A 14,965-nucleotide genomic window follows, 5' to 3' on the forward strand; every position below is an offset into this window, starting at 1 on the left:
CGCAAATACTGGATATATACGAATAAGCTATGAACTCAAATTGTTGTTAGGGTAGCCAATTTTAAAAACAAAATGTACCACCTTGGCAATATATGCTAGTTTTATACCCAAATTTGTTTTTAATACCTGTTGGATATTTACACTCCGGCCATTACTCTTTACGATGCTCATTTTATTATTTTCTGACAGATTTTTTAAAGGTGTCTGTAACATGTAATCTTGAATGAGATAAAAACATATGAAAATGAATTTAAGAAGCTCCTTCCAAACTTGAAAAAAAAAAAATAATTCTTAATTTCTTTAAAAACCACCACAAAATTGCCCACGTAAAATTTATAATTGGGCTGAAATTTAACATACAAATTTGAACAACAACAAATTTGCACCGTTTCGACACCTCGATACTTACAACAAAAAGTTCGAATTTCTTGCTTAAATATTGGGATGAGATGCGGAGAAACGTGGAAAACTGTGTTCACTTGGACCGTATATTTTGCGAAGGGCATTAAGAATTTTACACATTCCAACTTTGTATGACCTGCATGATTTAGATAAAATATTTTATTTAAGTTATACCGCCGGGTGCCGTAAAATGCACACAATTTATCAGATTCGACGACCGAACGGAGAAGGACTTGGAGAATCTCCCGCATACACACACACACACATGCCAACATAAAATCCCAATAAATATTAAACGAATTTCCCTAATAAAATTGATGCCGAATATTATATTATATTGGACTTGTGTTTTTATTGCACGTCGCCAAATTAAATTTACATTTGACATTAATTAATGCCGCACTACAAAATATATTATAATAAACCGAGTCGGCATTAATTAATATTAATAATGCACGCGTTATTACGTAATTTTTAATTGTCTAGTCAAATCATCAAAATAATTAGCTAGTTGACAGGATAAACATTTAAACGGCATAAATTTATTTTGCCCGACGCTTTAATTAAATTGTTTCCACTGTGGGTTTTAGAGACAGACATCTTTTAACGTCGCTTTACTTGAGACGTTTCAGCTGAACAATCAGATTTCTGCTCCCCAAGACGATCTAATATAGCAAATTCTTCGGTTTTCAAGGGAAAAATGCCTCCACTTTGTACCACTTCTTGGGATTCCTTTAATCATTAGTTTATGTAACGTGTTTGTGGTTTGAAAGTCTGTAAAATTGCCACATTAAGGACTTTATTTTGAGTCAAACGCATTTTCAAGATAACACACATAAGTGAATACCGTTAGTAGTTTTAGCATAAATTTAAAAAGGGTGAAAATTGTATTTACATTATTAAAATGACAAACGTATTCTCCTGTGTTTTTAATTATTTGTTAAATTTGAAAAACTGATTTTGGTTGATTAAATTTCGCACTTCATCAATCAATATTTAAAAATGCTCTCTAATAAAATGGCTAAATGTTATTAAAATTTTAATATTTACGACAGCAATATAACAAAAATAAAATATGAAACTGTTGAATTCTTAATGGATCAAACTGAGAAATTAAAATGTGTTGTATGTACATATTTCAATATTTATAGTCGAATTTTTCGATGTAAATGTTTATAGTGATTTTATAAATTTGACGATTTATTGATATTTCATAAAACACGCATAAAATGTACATTTCAATAACACCTTCTTTATTATAAACCTGCAGGTGTTAAATTCCAATATGAATTTAATTACAAGACTAAAATCCATTATTTTAAAGAAAATATTTTTATGGAATCCTTTGTTTTATTTAAAACAACAGATATTGTAAATGACAAATCACATTTTAGAATTTTTATGTGAAATTTATTTTAATTTTTAATTAATTAAAACGAAATCGATTTGTCAGCGGAAATCACCATATGCACACACACAGTCGGAAGGGTCATCAAGTGGAACACGAACAAGATAAAATCAATGTGCCATTGAAAAATGAACTGCCGAACTGATGGGACTTGGTCGAATTAAAAGAATTAATTACGTTAATGGGACAATGCAATGCGTCTTCCATAAACAAAATCCGCGGAGAGCGTAAAGTGGACGGGAGAATTCACGTGCGGGGCACTTTTCTATTTTATCGGGCGAAAATCCTTTAATTGTTATTGCGAGGACGACGTGTTTCCGCTGCCGCCTCTGATGCTCCGATGGCCGTTTCATCTTCTTTCCATTTATTATCTTTATGGAGTGCTCCATTAGAGCCGGCGACGCACGTTGATCTAATCTACGAATTCCGATGGACTTCGCCAACTTAAGGAGGGAAGAAAACACCTGAATACATGCACGTGAGGTGTTTCACGAATTAAGCTGAATTTGTTTGTTTTATACTCATTCATTAAATTTAAGTTTTAATATAATTTAAAATAAATAATTTTAAATGCCAATAAATGTTTTTATTTTTTACATAACACGATTAAGCCTTATTTATTATTGGAGGTACTGATAAAAATTTACTAATCTATTTAAGTTAAAAAATAGTTTTGAAATATTTATGGTGATTTTCATATAAACAAATTAAACGGTTATTACAAAAATGGAAACAAAGTTAAATTTACAACGAAATTTGTAATAATTATCTGTTAAAAGTTCAATTGAAAGTTACTATAATTTAATTTAAAATTAATATTTTTTTAGTAATATTTAATAAAATTAAATGCCAAAAATGGTAACTACTTTTAAGTCGATTAAGATTCATTTATTATTGGACAATGTGGTGACAAAAACCAATCTGTTAAAAAGTAGTAAAACAAGTTTTAAAATAGTCAAGCTAATTTTTAAATAGATAAATTAAACGATGATTATACATATAGCAGGAAAAGTAAATTTGAAAAAAAAAAAAAAAATATATATAATATAAAAATTAATAATATCATGAAAAATGGTGACATAAAATTATAAAAAATTAAAATGAATAGTTTTAGAGTAATTTTTAATAAATTTAAATGCCAAAAAAGGTTACTACTTTTTTTACATAATCCGAATAAGTTTTATTTATTATTGAACAATGTAGTGTCAAAAACTCACCAATCTCATTGAGTTAAAAAGTAGAAGTTTTAAAATATTCAAGGCAATTTTTAAATAGACAAATGAAACGATGATTACAGAAAAAATAATTTCTTGAAAAATGGTGATATCGAAGTAGTAATTATTTGTTAAAATTTAAAAAATACTATATATATATATATATATATATATATAAATATATATTTTTTAAATTCTATTTAATATTGAAAATAAAATAAAATAGATATTAAATTTTTTAATTTTAGTATTTTATTATCAATTCCCTAATTAATTGTTAAAACTTAAAAATCATAATGTACACATTTAAGTTCAATAGACTGTTAACATAGTTTAATTTAAATTGATATTAAATGGGCATAAATTAATTAATTAATTTTATATCAATTGTATGTGTAATGCACGATTTAATTCAATTAATATTTTTCATTATAAATATCTAATAAAATAATTTTTAAAATTTAAATAAAATTTATGTTCGTAAATAATTACTTAATTAATATCTATGATATAGTTGGTAAAATATTCAATGGAAGAATAAATAATGTTATAGAAAGAGTGATGAATACTGGTTATAATGAATGCTTAGTTGTAACCATTCTGACGAGTTAAAAATATTCAACCGTTAAACTAATATGTACTACTTACCCTTTACTTACAAGAGTGCCGTCGAATACTTTTAACTTGAACGATTCATTATAACCAAGAGTTCGTTATAACAGGGTTCGTAACAAGCAAATACTACTTACTGTACATACTCGTATGTGCTATTAAACAACATTTCCTTCTACACCTCATATTTAATCACCATTTCTAAAATATCTCCGCCATTGGAAGAAATAAGTATGTGTGTAAGTATAACAAATAATTTATAATGGAAATTAAAATAAAATATCAATGTGTCTGTCAGTGATGTTAAAATAAAAAGCTCTCAATGGAATACCTGGTTCATGTAATCCTGACTTTACAAATGAATATTGAAACAACAATTTATTGGATGCGTTGTATCGATCAGGAGGATGAGACAACATTTTTGAAGGAAATATAATTCAAGAAGTATTCCCAGTTTGATTACATCCAATATCCCGCTTTAATATTTAATGATTTGCGACAACATGATAAACTGCATTATCCGTCCCGACAAATTTGCTTACTCTTACGGCGACGGGGCGGGCAACGAAAGATAAAAAAAAAACACTCCACTATATTAAAATCGTGCGCGGCGAGGTCCTCACCAATTGGATGCAAAACATGAAATAATTCGCGGAAAGAGTGACGCGAAATTCGGCGCAACGAGTAATCTAATTTCTGAGCCGATAGTCTCCGTGTCTCCGGGAAGACGAATTTAATATTTCGGTATTAAAATGCTGAAAATAGTCGCCGCCGTTCTGTCGGGACGGGGGAAAATCGGGGCCGGCCCGGTCTGGGGTCTGTCTCGTCTCGGTTTTATAAGACAACATCACTCGGCTAAACCAATTTCGTTGCGAAATGTGTTTTCGTAATTTTTAGGGCGCAGTGGCTTAAACAGACAGTTAATAATTCCTCCGAAACAGTGAATTTTCATTTGGCGCCCCGGCACGGCCACGAACCGAGGGGGGTGCGCGGAATAAGGGCCCCATAAATATCGGGGAACGCGACTTTTAACCGGCACGATTAATATAATAGCGCAGTCGAGTGCCGGCCCCCCATTCGGTCTCTGAGCCGAGGAGAAAAAAAACTTAAACAAAATCCTCCTTAATTAATTAATTAATCTCTTTTCGGGGCACTTGTTCGGCATCGGCAGTAACCGTAAGGAGAATCTGGCGGGAGATGGCGGCAGCAGGAGTGGCAGGAATGGAAAGTTAATTGCATCTGGTTAAACGGCTGCAGGCAAATGCCCCATCATTAAGGAGCGCGATGTTTCAAGCGCTGTTTAATGGAGGTGGGTACGCGCCTTATTTATCGTACCATCCTTGCCCATCGGTACACTTTAGACGAGACTTCATCTTTTTTTTTTAATTTGAAATATTACCGTTTAATCTTTGAGCATAATATGTTTTGTGTCCCGTTTCCAAACATTACTATTGATGTTAATAAAACGATGCACATAAATAATTATTATGTTGTAACTAAGCAAATTTCAGCTCTTATTAAAAATAATGAAGCTTATTACCCAACCACGTTAATTTAAAAACATACTTTCATGCATTATACAAACTTATACAACACAATTCGTTAAATATTGTATGTTAAAGTTTCATCCTATTATTGAATAAAAGTACAACACGAAACAGTAATTGCTTCAGAAATGTTTATATACGTATATATTTTAGCCGGTTATTTATTTAAAGCACTGCAGCATTAATAAAATTCTTTACTTAATGCCATTTCAAAAACATGAAAAACATTATTGTTCACTCAGAATCATTCGGCATTATATTTCGATACAAACCTGTAAATTCTGCAAATTTATTGTTTCATTATAACCTTTTTTTACTTTCAACAAATATTTGTTTATAAAAGTTTTATTCAATTGCTGTTAAAACATGCCAATGAAATTTAGTATGTGTTTATTATTGTCCAAATTGACTAAAATGAACAATTGGCAACAAAATGCGAATTCCGCTTTAAATGTTTCAGCTAAAGTAATTCAACTGTGAACAGTTATAAAAGTAAAAAAAAATATTATTTCGCTTCGGTATATTTTGAAGGTTTGAAATTTCCACGTAAAATAAAAACTACGTTAATTAAATGATTTCGCATACCTGTGCAACATACTGTGCGATTAAAAATGAGTGACCGTGTCGCTTTCATGAAAAAATGATGATAAAAATAATCCGCTGTGGTTGCACATACTTATAATTAATCTAATGCCAATTTTAATTCTCAATAAACTGCCTTTTTTGATAACAAAATTGCAGGTAATTGTTTAGAATCACGGCTCCACCTATTTTCAGCCATAAAAAATTGAAAAATTGAGCTTTCAACAATTTTTTTTTTCGAAACATTCTGCTCTTCGGCACATTAAAGAGTAAAGTAAAGTGTTTTGAGCGAGTAAAAAAATGAAGAGAAAAATTAATTTTAAATTGGAAAAAATGCCGATCTTTGCGGTTAAAATTTTTTATACTATACGTCTTTCAGAAAGTTCATCAAAATAGCAAATTTAAAAAAAAAATGTCAGTAACATAATTTTTCAATTCTTTATGAATTTTTAAAAATCTTTATATATATCTTTATTAAATTTAATAAAAATATATTTACATTGTTTCCATGATTTTCCATGTTTTTTTTAAAATACTCTATTATTAATTTTAAATAATTTACGACAATTCAAAAAAAAAAATCAAATTTGTAATATTCATTTTATACAATTTTTATTTTACCATCAACAGATAAGTTATCCTTATTACCGACTGAATTTTCTTTACGAGATATTCTTTGGCGCTAGTTGTTTTTTCTATTTATATCATATATTTTTGAAATGTTTCAAACTTTTATTTTTTGATGAAATTTTGTTTAATTTTTTCATCATGCCTAAAAATAGAACACCTAAAAAAATATTGATTTTTTGATTTTTTACAATATAAAAATTGTCAAATTTTCAAAAAATCATAAAAATTGGAAAAATTATGTTATATATTTTTTTGTTTGAAAATGTGATATTTTTGATAAACTTTTTAAAAAAAATAGGCATATAGTATAAAAAATTCAAGCAAAACCCGAAATAATCAGTATTTTTTCAAATTTCAAATTAATTTTTTTCTTCTACTTTTTTTACTCGATCAAAACGTATTGTTTAATGCGCCGAAGAGTAGAATAAAAGATGTAGTTTTTTTTTAATTTTTTATAGCCAAAAGTAGATGGAGCCGCGATTCCCAATTTACCCAATTTTAATTAAAATAAAAAAATATTAACCGCTAAATTTTTCCAATCAATCCTTGATCGGTAGCGCTTTTCTCTACGAGAAGCTTCCTCCTTCCTTCGCATACACATCAGTGAACGAATAAATTTTTAATCCGCAGCTCGCCATCTTTCTCTTAGAGTATAAGATCCAAATTTTTAGATTGGTGGTTACGAGTGTAAATTCAAAGTGTCCACAGATGCGCAGAATATGTGGTTGTGATTTGACGTTAATTCTCTTCAAAAAATATGGGCGCAATCCATACAATATTTACTTACTTATTTAATTTATTAAAAAAAGATAAAAAGCATAGTACGATAATATCTCTGACAGTACTTTATTTTTATTAATGTTGGCAACATTTCTGTAAGGTATCACCATGACAGTTACTGTCAGGTATTCTTTACCTATCACAATATCTAAGTTTTAAGGTATCCATTACTATCTGACAATTATAAAGCCTCTAACAAATTATTGAGATTTAAAAATCGATCAGTGAATATATTGGATTCGACAGACGAATAGACAAATTGACACTGTCAATCAGTGTTAAAAGTACGGTTATATTTATGACTGTGCAAGTAACGGTTCACACAACTAAAAGAGTAGCGTTCTTCCATGTTCTTGCGTGTGATCATGTTTTATTTTTTTGTTGCCACTCGCAATAGTACATACATGTACACGTCTCAAAATCAAATTTGTCATTCTCTTAGACAAGACTTTTTGTTTCGAGGACAAATTCTAAGTGGATTGGATTGTCTGTCGTTTTTGTGTGTTTCACCTAAACCCGAAGAGTTAAAACTTTGAATAACCGGACCGGAGCCGACTGTAAACCGATTTGTATCGACGTAATCAGCGTAATCGGCGTACGAGACAACGAAATCCGTTGGCCAGACGGCAACTTCGTAAACGTGTCCTATCAAAATGTGTCCGCACGCCGAACATAATTAATTTTCGGGACCGCCCTAAAATACCGTACACACCGTAATGAAACACCATCCCGTCCAAGGAATCCATCGATTGCCCACACACAAACACATATACCGACAGACAGATGTATAATGGATGGAACAATGTCTGTTAAACGTTTCGACCCTCGAACCGGGATCCTATGAAAACACTGGGAAACAGGGACCGGCTTTAATGATAATGTAGTTTTTCCTGTGCGAGAAGGTCCGTCCAATCGGGCGAACCATTAAAAATTCACCATCCTGGGACAACTGTTAGTTTTAAATCTACAGTGTTTCTGTGTGGGCAAGACGATTTATTTTATTTTCCAATTTATACGAACTGCACCAATTGAAAAACTGCTGAACAACGGAGGAGTTTTCGTGGAAACGTGACCTTAAGTCTTTTAAAGTTTTATACGTAAGTTTAGTTGTTGCTTAAAATACTAGTAATACTAGTTTTGTCAATTTAAAAAATACACAATTACGGGTAGGACTATAATTAAAAAAACAATAATATGAATGTTACTCTAGTTTAAATTTGTTATGTGTTTAAATAAAGAAATGTATCACTAACCATTAGTATTAGTTATTAAATGTTAAATAGCAACTTATTAAAATATATTAAAAATATAAGCTTTAGAGTTAAATTGGCCGCGAATATCTATTATGTTCTCTTCTTTTCTGTTATTGTTTTTTTTGTTGTTTTTGTGTCCATTATACAACTGGTCAATCTAATTTTATTCTTTATAAAATTATCTACTTTTTTACATTTTAATGGACAAAATTATTGTAACATTTTACTTTATGGGTTTTAATTGCTTTCTTTGAATTATTTACTTATTATAATTATTTAATAATGGGTCGTGAAAGTGTGAAACAGTAATAAAAATTATTAAGTTATTATTAAGTTATCAAGACCGAGAGAAACAAGAAGAGATGGCTAAGAGTTTATGACTAAATAAGTCCTGCATTATTAAAAAATTTAGAGAAACTGGCCAAGGGGGAGCTACGAAAAAATTTGTCTGAGATAATGAAATAATTCAAATGGGAGAAAATGGGACTGAAATTAGTTCAGGGAGTGTGAGAAGATGCTTCGATTGACCTCAGACCTACAAGAAAAATCCTGGCTTCTGCTAAAAATATGTCCAATTTTGACTTGATTAAGATCACAGTACAATTTGAACGAGTAGTTTTTAGTGACAAGTCTAAATTTAATTTATAAAAAAATGATGGTTCTGTTTATGTTAAACATCTTAAAGGAACAAAACTACATAAAAAGCTTGTTATACCCACAGTGAAACATGGTGGCGGTTCAATGTTATGGAGATGCTTCAATTCTTCGGCCTACATCAGAAGAATCTCCCTTAGACTGATTTAAAGTATACAGATACGTAATAACATATTAAAGAACAATTTGCTTTCATATATTGAAAAAATGATGTTCTTAATAAATGTGTTTCAACATGAAAACGATCCCAAACACAAATCTAAAATTGTGATGGATTGGTTAAAATATCAAGGCGTCAATATTTTGTCTTTCCCATCCCAATCCAGACATCAGCCCTATAGACAACGTTTATAACCAAATTCTACATTTTATAAATTTAAATGAACTCATCATTTATGAAGTTTGAAGGAATATACATTTATCTTATATTCGGAAAACAACAGTAAATTAATAATATTTTAACAGTTCACATTAAATGAAGCACACTACTGCATGTAGATTTTTGTTTGTTATGGTAATTTTAGTAAGAATTAAGTATTTTATATTAAATTTCCAGCAATTTTTCGATTTAACAAAGACATTTAGTAACCACTTTATATGTCACTTTGCGCAACTTTCATATTTAACGACACCACAAAACTCGATTTTAGTTATTTTATATTAAAAAGGTAGTCTTAAAAAGTCCTTAAAATCTCGTAGTTCCCAAACGAAGTAACTTTGTACCAAGGTACAGTAAGTTTAGGTAAATCGACTTATTTTTAGCCTCACTTTAACTGGTGGAGGAGCCATTATCCTATAAAAAGTAAGATTATACTGTAAAAATTTCGAAAACATTTAAATTTAGCTTTAAGTTTATTTATATTTCAAATATGAATACAATAAAGTTAGATCGTATGTAGGGATGTGTATATTTTAAAATTAGGTAACTTTTATATATAAAATATCGATTTCTAGGAAGATGTGTTCAATCAATCACGTAGGATCGACCTCATTCATCCATTCCCCACAGTTATTGAGATATAGTATCCACATTTGCTCGGTTTCCTTAAAAATAATAAAAAAACAAAATTTGTGTCACAGAAACAATTTTCTTCGATTACTATCAAAATACGTATCTCAGGAACAAATAGCCTAAATCCAATAGTGAAAAAGGCATTTCGATATGACTAAAACATTTCGAGGTATTCATATTTTTCAGTCAGCCAGAAATCGCATTCGCATATTTTCAGCGGTAGCGAGAAAGAGAGAGTGAGAGACGAAACAATACGAGAATGTGGATTATAAAATACGTGGTAATTGAACAATTCATACACACCGTAAAATGTTTATAAATTTGTCAAAATATCTGCATATTAAAATGAATAATTGTTTAAAAAACTACACGCTTGGCGAACCTATAAAAAAATTTTTTAACACGACGATAGTTTTTCCGGATATTTGTACTAATAATAACCCGGTGATAATTCTATATTCCAGTAGACACGTTAAAAAGTGTTTTTAATTAATTTTCGGTGATTAACCGTCGAACGCGGTGCCCGGTGTGTGCATGTGTACCTATGTGTGTGTGATAAAGTCTCATCATCCACCTGTTCGGCTGTTCGGAAAAGCGAACGAGCTGAGCCGCACACATAATTAGTTATGATGGAAAAGCCGTTCACGTTCAGTGGAAAAAAGCCCTCTCCTCTGCACAAAACACGCGGTCGCGTATCGATTTTAATGAGTGCACGAAGAGAAAATGGCTCGCTCCATGTATAGACCGGCCAAGTCGGCCGGCTCCATTAACGTGTCGAACGGATTTACAAGAGTATAGTGGTCCATTTCAAAATGAACACTGTCAAGTGGTCCGTGACACTGTAGCGAAACTTTTGTTTTGCGGCGCGCCGTACACAATTCATGACGGTGTGTCTAAAGTGAAACCGTCATCATCAACATTGTCATTGCTCGACCGCCTCCCATCAAATTAATCCCCATTCTATCCTGTCTTTCTACATGCCTCCGGATACAATAACGATGTGGAATCGCAATAAACAAAAACAACATTCCATTGATCACATCAATAAAGGATTTCAATCTTTCATTCTTTGTTTACTACCTGCGAATGCAAAACTGACAGAAAATATTGATGTGCTCAAACATTATTTGTACATCAAATTTTCATTCACGTTTAATTTTAATTGAATATTTAAATTTTAGATTTTCATCTCAAGTTTGAATAAAAATAAAGTAACGGTTGTAAATTCTATGGAGTGATCAACTCAAGGGATTGAAGATGACACTGGACTTCATTGAGATGATATCTATTGTTAAAAGTTTGTTAGCTGACGGTTTTACAGTGTCGCCTCTCTTTAGGAAGTACGTCAAAGAATATACAGCTCCATATTGAACTTTATTTAAATTTTAAAACTTTCAAATTTCATTTCATATATGAGTACAGTACTGATTATAAATATCATAGAGTGATCAACTTAGTTGTTAAATTAAACAGGGGACCAGCAAACTTCATTTAGAGTGTTCCTATTGTTCAAGAGTTTATGAACCTTTGAAAAAATTGTCTCATAATGTTGGTTCTTGAGGCGATACGTCATGGGATATGTAGCCCATATTAAATTTTAATTAAATAATAAAAAATCATTTCACATATAAAAGATTACCTACTGTATTGACTGTAAATTTTAGTGATCAACTCTATTTGTTAAAGTAAAGGTGGGACCAGACTGAGCAAATTTCATTGAACCACTGTTGAACAACATTCGGCTCCATTTTGAGTGTACTTGTTGTTCAAGAGTTTGTCAACTGTTGAAGAACTGTTTCATGGTGTTGGTCCACAATTATGTGAAAGGATATTCAGCTCAACTTTACAGTAACTGCATCTCCAAATTCTGCAGAATTTTATTTTGGTTGTTTGTCTATTTGTAATACTTTTGGTGCTTCAATGGTTGTTTCTGTCTCCGACCTTCTTTTTTATACTAAATTTATGCAGATCTGTTAAGACAAAATATTTTTTCACCACCTTTAAAAGATACAATAAAAAGATAACGAGAAAATTGACAAAATATGCCTAATGTTTTCGAGATAAGGAATCAGACATCTTAAATGAACTTTTAATTTGGTGATTATAAAGAAAAATTGATTAAACACACGAATTTTTTCTACGTTTTAATCAGACCCAGTAAATCTGCGTTAATATCGAAACGTGAAATAGTCAAAGACCTGTGCGACGACGACAGTAATTCAGTAATTCGCAGGGGGAGTAGTGTAGCCGTATGAAAAGATCGTCATTAAAATTGCATCAAACGACGTAACGCAGGCAAGGCAGCACAGCATTAACAATTAGTCGAACCGGGGGGGCCCTTTTCGGACGGATTAAAGAAGAGATCGGCGTGCGTGAAAATCCACATGCATTATTAAGATAAATTACACACGAAGGCGGCGGCAATGGCAACGGCAACAGAGATCGGGGAGAACGACGGCGGTAATGACTTGTTCTTCGTTCGACGCCGATCATTCCAAACGACCATTTGCATTTCTCTCTTCTTGTTCTTTGTTGCTCGTTTGTCGAGGTCCGTCTATTAGAGTAACGACGCGAACTAACGTCTAGTTACTGCATCCATCCATCGCTTATATCCTCACACATATTGCTGTGTGTTGTGCGATGTATATTTCTGCGAATCTAATTTAACACGAATGTATCATATTACTGCTTGCCTGCCTTTTCATTTATAACGACGTCCGGAACGGGACCTATTTGCCTCTCAAATCCCGTCTCTTTAAACTATTTTCACACAATATATGCCATAAGGGATCTTGACATTTTCACACTGTCAGATGTATCAAATACTGCACAATTTCAATTTTTGGCGAATGCAAATAAATTGACATGAACGTTGCACGTTTGAAAAACTACAATTCAACAAATTAGTTATAAATGTATATCTCAATTTAATTCAAAACGTTTTTGTTTTTGCGAAACTTTTTATGGACCGTATTGCCATAAATTGACGAATTAACTAACACTCGGTACTTTTATGCTGCCCGGGGTGATTTTATTTTGAAAATAATATCACTTCGCTGCAATTATTTCAATGGAGTCACATTAAATGTAACTCCGCAATTAAGGTCCACCTCAATTTATCAAAAGAGCTAAGTATACTCATAAATTATGAAAATATTTTATATTTCTATGATTTACGTGCAGTTAATATACTAATAATTACACTAATTATTAATTATCAAAATATTATTTTAAGGTTTACTTGTTATTTGTGTATTTACTTCTATAATTTTATTTTAAGACCTCTATTTTAATAACATTTATGGACTAAATAGAAGAGATTATGTTACACATGTGTACATTGAATTTTAAAACGTAGATTACTAAGGTGAGTCTGAAGTGTTCAAATAAATATTATTTACTTCAAAACATGTTTTGTTTAAGATATTAATTAATTTTAATCCGTTGCGCTATTGATTGTTAAACTTTGAGTGGGATACGTTTTAATCTGTCGATTAAACAATCAATTTTCTGTTAGTATACAAGTTGATAATTAAACACAGTTTCAAATGCCTCGCACCACTCTGTGAATAATAAATTTGCTTGTTTAAATTTAATTCAAGTAATAAAGATGTGTGTCTAACAATTTTGTGACAAAAAATTAAAACCCAAAGAAAGAACAATTTTTATAAAAAGAAGCACTTAGTTGTGTATCACCAAACATTCAATAAAATTGGAAAATCGTAAAAATGACAAAATTAACTAATGAAACTCATTTACAGATAATCTTTTTTCACTAAGACCATTCCATGGTGCAATGAACGGGTTACGTAGAAAATAGACATAAATAAACAAAATCCAGATGGTTATGAGAAATATATGGAAAATTGTTACAGCAGATGGATTCATTCAGGCTACATATCACTATCAACTATCAAGTTGCTAATAGATTACGATCTGGAGGATTTTTAAGAGTATCTAGGCTATTACTTAAATTGGAATGGGTCATCATGTTCATCAAAATTGGCTTGTGCCTCAATGGTGAACTGTTCTCTTTTCAAACTAAAAGCGGATGGAATTGGTGAGTGAGAGCCGTCGAATTCGAGTCTGAAGAGAAAGAGGTCCACATCAACGTTTTTGCCAGTGAAGTGATTCCATATGTAGAATTATGTATGAAAAAAGAACTGTTTTGATACATGTTCCTGTCACAGTCACTGAATTTGTTTAGATCTTATAATTTGACCTATTGTAGAATCAATACAAGAGGAGGTGGGTCTCCATATTGTATTTATGAATTGCAATGCTGACCCACATCGAACCCAAATGGTCCAGGACATTCTAAATGAATGAAGAAAGTGAAGTGGTCATCACTTTGGATATCAATCCAATTGAGCACATATCCAGATTAAGTCGGTACGGTTTAAATCCTTCCATGAGTGATTCTGGCCTTCCACAGACTGCAGTTGAAGAATAGAATAATATCCCTCAAAAATTCATTGATAATCTAAAAAGGCATGCACAGGCGTGTAAATACTTTATCACACTTTAGGGATGGAAATACGAGGTACTAAATTGTTATATTGGTGTTTTGGGGTTTTTGGTAATAAGGTTCGTTGATGGTGAAGATAATTTACTATTATTTCTTTTTTACTTAATTATTCTCTAGCTGGTAAATGTTTAATCGTGTGTTTAACAAAGTTTTGTTGATTTTAAATTAAATAATAACGTGAACTTTTTAAACTGAGTGTTTAAAACTGAAGTTAAATAATCCTGCAAAACAATTAAGAAAACAAATATTTTTAATTGGAAAACGAATACCAATAATAATATCAGGTTTTATGGTAATTCATTAAATCATAATATTTATAATACGCTCACCTCAGTTGTAATTT

The 14,965-nt window shown here is 31.1% G+C and overlaps 1 protein-coding gene across 1 annotated transcript in view; it reads right to left on the reverse strand.

Moving 5' to 3' along the window:
* The window catches only part of LOC109595142 (neural cell adhesion molecule 2), a gene marked incomplete at its 5' end in the record, with an annotated part of 230,011 nt that overhangs the window by 56,732 nt on the left and 158,314 nt on the right, over positions 1–14,965 (reverse strand). The window lies entirely within an intron of this gene.

The sequence above is a fragment of the Aethina tumida genome, chromosome 1, assembly GCF_024364675.1.
Source record: "Aethina tumida isolate Nest 87 chromosome 1, icAetTumi1.1, whole genome shotgun sequence".
In the NCBI taxonomy this organism is placed as follows: domain Eukaryota; kingdom Metazoa; phylum Arthropoda; class Insecta; order Coleoptera; family Nitidulidae; genus Aethina; species Aethina tumida.